The 6000-nt window shown below is 38.5% G+C and overlaps 1 protein-coding gene across 1 annotated transcript in view; it reads left to right on the top strand.

Moving 5' to 3' along the window:
• Nucleotides 1–308: 308 nt before the first annotated feature.
• ARHGEF9 (Cdc42 guanine nucleotide exchange factor 9) overlaps nt 309–6000 on the top strand; it is a 916750-nt gene continuing 911058 nt past the window's right edge. The window contains exon 1 of the mRNA XM_053699217.1: nt 309–792. The gene's annotated coding sequence lies outside the window, so the exon portion shown is untranslated. The remainder of the gene's footprint in view (nt 793–6000) is intronic.

Raw genomic sequence — 6000 nt, 5'->3', positions numbered from 1 at the left:
AAAATTAAAAAAAAAAAAAAAATCCATTGAAAAGTCATCTTGCAGAAAACAATGACCGACAGAAGTGGTGGTGTCATCAGTCTGAAATCTAAAAACAAAGGCCACTGGCTTATTTTTCAGGCAGGAAGTTTTGACTGTTCAGTAGGAGATTCCTGATTAGGAGTCGGGCTGGTGACATACTTTGTGCTGAGCGGCGTGTGAGCTCAGCCAGCCTGTTGTTCTGCTGCTATTGGTGAGGTGAGAGCTGGCCCTGCTCAGCGGCCCTGCCCTGCTCTGGGGAGAGAAGATACATTTCATGTCATACAGCTTTGCTTGTTCTCCACCCCTGGAAAAAAACTCCCAAATGAACTCCTGCTCCAACTGCCAGGACCAGCTACTCCAACTTCTGTCTGAGAACACGTGGATCTGCAAGAATTACAGTGGAACACACTTTGTAAAAAAGATATTTTTCTGACTCTTTTTCGTTTACAGAAAAGCTGCCTTTATTTTTGAATATATATATTATTGTTTACATTTTTGCACAGTTTTAATTTTTGCTTTTAAACATTTTAAATTCCTTTTATTGATGGAAATCAACAACGTGATGGAGTTTACAGTTGTTATGCAGTAACTCAGGTCACTGTGTGCTGGGGTTACACAGCGCAGAGAGCTGTTGTTTGTATTGATGAGCACACTTACAGCTAAGGGCACTAGAGGAGATCAGGTTTTCTCTGGTGACTTTGATAGACAGCTGCCATGCAGTACTGGAGCTGACGACTGTCAAAGGAAGTTTTCAACCCCGACAAGTGTAAGGTAATTTGTATATTGTATTATTTTAATGGCTGTTCAAGTTAACTTTGTAGATTATTTAAAAATCATGTATACCATAAGTTTTTTTGTTTGAAAATGAAGTTGTATCTTTTTCAAAATATAGTTTAACTGTCCACTGTTATTCTTTTAACAATTGAATGTCAGTCTATCTATACATCCATTATCTCTCATCTAGCGATCATCTATCGCTATCATCTCTCCATCACTAAATATATAATTAGATATGATCTGCCTATGTCTGCTAATTGTCACCTACATATGAAATCATCAACCTATTCATTATCGTGAAATGTATCGTGAATGTTTCTGACAGGGACTGGATAAAACATGTTCACCTCAGTTGCACATAGTTTTGCGCGCTTATATAACCATTACCATGGTGTTAATCCGCTTCTGCTGGGGGTCAATAAATGATTTGAAATTTAGGAGTCTATGGGGAAAAAAATTCTACCTTCTCATTCTGCCAGTAAAGGCTGTTGATATACAGATAAAATCATACATACAAACGTTAGGAATTAGCATGGGACTAAGAAACTTTTAAGACTTGTGCATAGCTGGATCTTATTTTAGTGATTACTAAAGACAGCCTGGAGAACTAATTTGACTGGTCTCCCCTGTCTGTTTTATGCTTGATACTGATAGTTTATCCTGCTCTAAGACTATTTTTGGCAATGTCTGTTTTGCAGCCCCGTGTGTGTTTTACACACGTGTGTGAAAACAGGACTGTAACTCCTCACATTCGTTAGTTTCTCTTCAGTCTCTAGGAAGATATTTAGCAGAATTGAAAGCTTTCCTTCATACTTAGCTAAATACAGGTATCATTTTAATCCCTGGGCTGCCAGAGAGGGGAGAGCCATTTCTGTGATTTCTTTTTTTTAATGCAAAATTATTTTCACAGGAAGTAAACTACCACAGAACTGTGTTTAGATTAGAGATGGAATTAGTGCGGTAATATATCATGCCATGCCGCTCTCACCCTTGTGGAATGCAGGCAGCCTCTAAAAGGGAAAAAATAAGTACGCTAGAAACTAAAATAAATAGAAATTCAAGTTAAGGTGTATGTTTTATTAAAGGGACATTTAATTCAAAATTAAACTTTCATGATTCAGATAGCATATGCAATTTTAAACAACTTTCCATCTTACTTTTATCATCAAATATGCTTTGTTTTCTTGGTATATTCTTTGTTGACAGCTAAACCTAGGTAGGCTCATATGGTAATTTCTAAGCCCTTGAAGACTGCCTCTTTTCTCTGTGCATTTTGACAGTTTTTCACAGCTAGACAGCGCTAGTAAATGTGTGTCATATAGATAGCATTGTGCTTACCCCGATGGAGTTATTTATGAGTCAGCACTGATTGGCTAATTTGCAAGTCTCTCAAAAGAACTGAGATAAGGAGGCTGTCTGTAGAGGCTTAGATACAAGGTAATCACAGAGGTAAAAAGCGTATTAATATAACAGTGCTGGTTATGTAAAACTGGGGAATGATAAAAAAAAGGATCATCTATCTTTTAAAACAATTACAATTTTCAAGTAGACTGTGAGTGAAAGCAATGGAAGAGTGTACTGATTTACTGAAGGAGTAATGAATACACGGAATAGTATGCCCAGGGAACTGAATGTAGTAAACCAAATATATTTTGAAAGGGCAAGGGGCTCCCCCATAAAAAATTTAAAAAACAAGCAAACGGTTTATATAAAAAAAAATGAGACACAACACACGACAAGCAATTATTGGGTTTAGACAAGTTGTTGGGTGTAATACAAATATTACTAACAGGTTAGGTTGTTAGACCATATATATGCAAATACAGTACTGTGTAACTGCCAAAAAAAATCAACAGCTACAAATTTGTATTATGGTTTTAAAATAAATATTTAAACAAGTAATTTCCTAATGGGAGCAGATTTATGCTGCTTGGTTATTTCAAATTACTTTTAAAATAAGAATAAGTGGCCAACAGTATATGTGCTGATCAGGTGTATTTATTGAGCATACATTTAATTCCAAAGGTATGAAGCTAAGGTATGTTTTATAGATCTCAAATGTGTTGGCTCATTGCCATAGAATGATGCCATCTGCTAGTGTTCTCTTAAGAACATAATACTTTGGTAGCAAGGAGTTTTGAGTCTCATATCCGTCCTTTGTGAATATTCTAGTCACTTTACTTCCTGTGCATCAGCTAGCAACATCAGCCTGAATGCTTTGTTTAACAATATAAGTAATCATTGTTTGGTTTTCTCTAGACATTTTAGCCCACTGATTTCCACTAGTGTAATCAGCACATGGTTCAGTGTTAAAGGGGTATTACAGAAAAATATTAACCTGCATAGCTGTTTACATGTGTGTTAACGAGAACACTTCTGGTAACTACCATTGTTTTAGCCTTTATTATTGCATACAGTATACATGTAACCTCTGATTATAGTTATATGCACCCACAACCAGAGACTGAGCCTGCTCAGATCAGAGGACTGTCTGTGACATGTACCTTGTTGTACCAACACATATCATACCACCACTAAAGTGATACACGTCACCTCTAGCATTCTGTGCAGGTGTAGTCTCTGTATATGGGTGCATATAGCATATGGAGAGATGCTCCATATGCCCTGTACCCTGTAAGACAGTGGATCTCAAAGTGGGCGGTACTGCCCCCTGGGGATTACTGAGGGTGGTACACATAGGCATATAAGGTGGAAGTGGGGGGCACTGGAAGTACCATAGGGTGCACTAATAGGAAAGAGGAGGAAGAGGATGCAAGTGAGCTGCTCCAAGGGCTAGATTTATCAACGCTGAGGCGTACAGGGGCGCGTATACGCGCCCCTGTACGCCTCAGCTCGCCTGTTGCGGGGCGAAATTACCCGCAGGTAATTAACATTGCACACGAGCGCAATTTTGCGCTCGCGTGCAATCCCGCCCCCTGCCCGCGCACAGCCAATCACGCGCGGGCAGGAGCTGTCAATCTCCTCGGTCGGACTCGACCGAGGAGATTGAATTTCGCCACAATAGAGGTGGCGTAGATGTTAGGGAAGCAGCGGTCTGGTGACCGCTGCTTGATAAATCACGACGAGCAAGTTCTTGAGAGAACTTGCTGCCGTAGGGGCTTAATAAATCTAGCCCCTAGTATAATTATCTTAATTTGTTGTGCTTTATCCTAGATGCATAAAGCAAAACACCTTTCTCGCTTTGTATTTGACATTTTACTGCTCTTTGCCTTCAAGGCTTTTTCTTTTATGGTAGTTTAGGTTTATTAGAAATGTACACTTTCTCTCACTAAGATAAATTGTACCACTTGTACTGTAGGCTTGCATTCTTTCTTTGCACAGTTTTGAATAATTGTGTAGTAGCAGGAAACATAACAAAGGCCTGTTGTGCTTGTCTTGGACACAGTCAACCATCTAAGGTTTTTAAGTCTTCTTTCATCAGACATAATCTGGTGATGCACTACATAACACTTTGATAAAGTTGATTTATTAGTGCAGTAGTACACTTATGCTCCAAGCAAAGAAATCATTCTGAAATTGTGAGCTTTTCAGTACCTGTTAGAAATGGTAGTGCAGAACACTGTTATATTCCACACAGCCATTGGCTGCACACTCTAGTGACCTATTTAGAACTGTACCTAATTGGCCACAGAAGAGAAGATAACTTAAGTTACAACATGGCAGCTCCCATTGTTTTATAGACACTAAAACTTTCAACTTATTTTGTCAATATTTAAACAGCTAATGAAACTTAAAAAAATACATCTACATGCTATTCTCAGACTAATCTTTTGATTAAATGTATCATTTTATCTAGCACTTATTTAGTGTTTAATGTCCCTTTAAGACTCCTAAGTGACATAAAACGAGAGATTAGGAAACCGGTATCTCTTTATCAAGCACATCCACTGGATTAACAGTTTTTGAACAGTGAAGCAAGTACTAAATATGACTCTTCAACAGTGACTATTGACTAAATAAAATAAAAAATATTTTAAAATTTGAATGTGTTTAATTGTTACTCCTTTAGATTTTGTGTTATCGTTATTAAGGGTTTTGCGCTCCTGGGACCCCATTTCAGACTGCTGCTACTTACCCTCTCTACCACCTCAAGGCTTGTTTTAAATCATCCTGATCAGATGACAATCACGCAAGAGCAGGGGGTGTGATTATGTTAGGGGGCTCTGATGGGGAGTTTATAGAACCAAGGTGGCAGTGTTCTGTAAAAGTTTGGGGAACACTGCTGTAAGAGCTAACAATGCTAATACAAATGTATTCCAAAATGCTTCTCTTAAAAACTGAAATGTACTAAATTACCTTTGACACTAAGGGCCTCATGTATTGAGAGGCTGTCCGCACGCCTTCGCCGCATATGGGCAGCGGATTTATTTAGTCCGCTGTATTGTATGCAGCACTACATACTCCGCTGAGAGTGTAATGCCTGCCGCTTCACTCGCGTGAGAGAAGGGACTGTCAATCACAGAGAGCAAGCTTGCCCTGCAAGGGCTCCAGAGCAGCTTACACTGCTTCGTACATGGTGCCCTTATTTTCCATTCTGGGTTAATTCTGTCACAATTACCAATGTTCTTCTGTGCTAATGGGACAAACTACTGCATGATCTTTTTATGATTGGCTGTGCTGTTCTGGTCTTAAAAGATAAAAAGCCAACCAAAGCAGAAATTAGTTTATGGGGGTAACCTGCTGGCTGTGATATGGGTATATAACTTTTCACGTCAATGTTCTTGCAAATATGTAAACATGCAGAAATCTAATCTAAATAAGACTAAATTTAAACAGTAAATGCAGGAATGGAAGTAATGTGTTCATGTTAATGCAGGACTTGCATCTGTTAGCATCACTATGGCTTAAAAGCACCTGGAGCTGAGAAAGGAGACAGCTCAACAGCTGTATACTCTGCTGCTAAATAGGGTTAACACAAGTTCTTTGGCCTGGTTTATATACAACAGCTGCTGTACACTGTATTTTTCTACTGTCAAAATGTGAACATTATACTGTACAATTGTCTTTAAAAGGTGTCGCGTGTAGCCTCTTTTTAAGTGGACAACATAAACACTTTATAACACATTAGGAATGTACTATTTTTGTACCTTTTAGCCCACACAGACGCTGTAGTATATTCTGTTACTAATGATAGGCTTATTAAATTACTTATCTGCACAAATTCCTATATTCTTTAAAGAT

This window comes from Bombina bombina, chromosome 1 (assembly GCF_027579735.1).
Source record: "Bombina bombina isolate aBomBom1 chromosome 1, aBomBom1.pri, whole genome shotgun sequence".
Classification (NCBI taxonomy): domain Eukaryota; kingdom Metazoa; phylum Chordata; class Amphibia; order Anura; family Bombinatoridae; genus Bombina; species Bombina bombina.
This window is presented reverse-complemented; position numbering and strand designations above follow the sequence as displayed.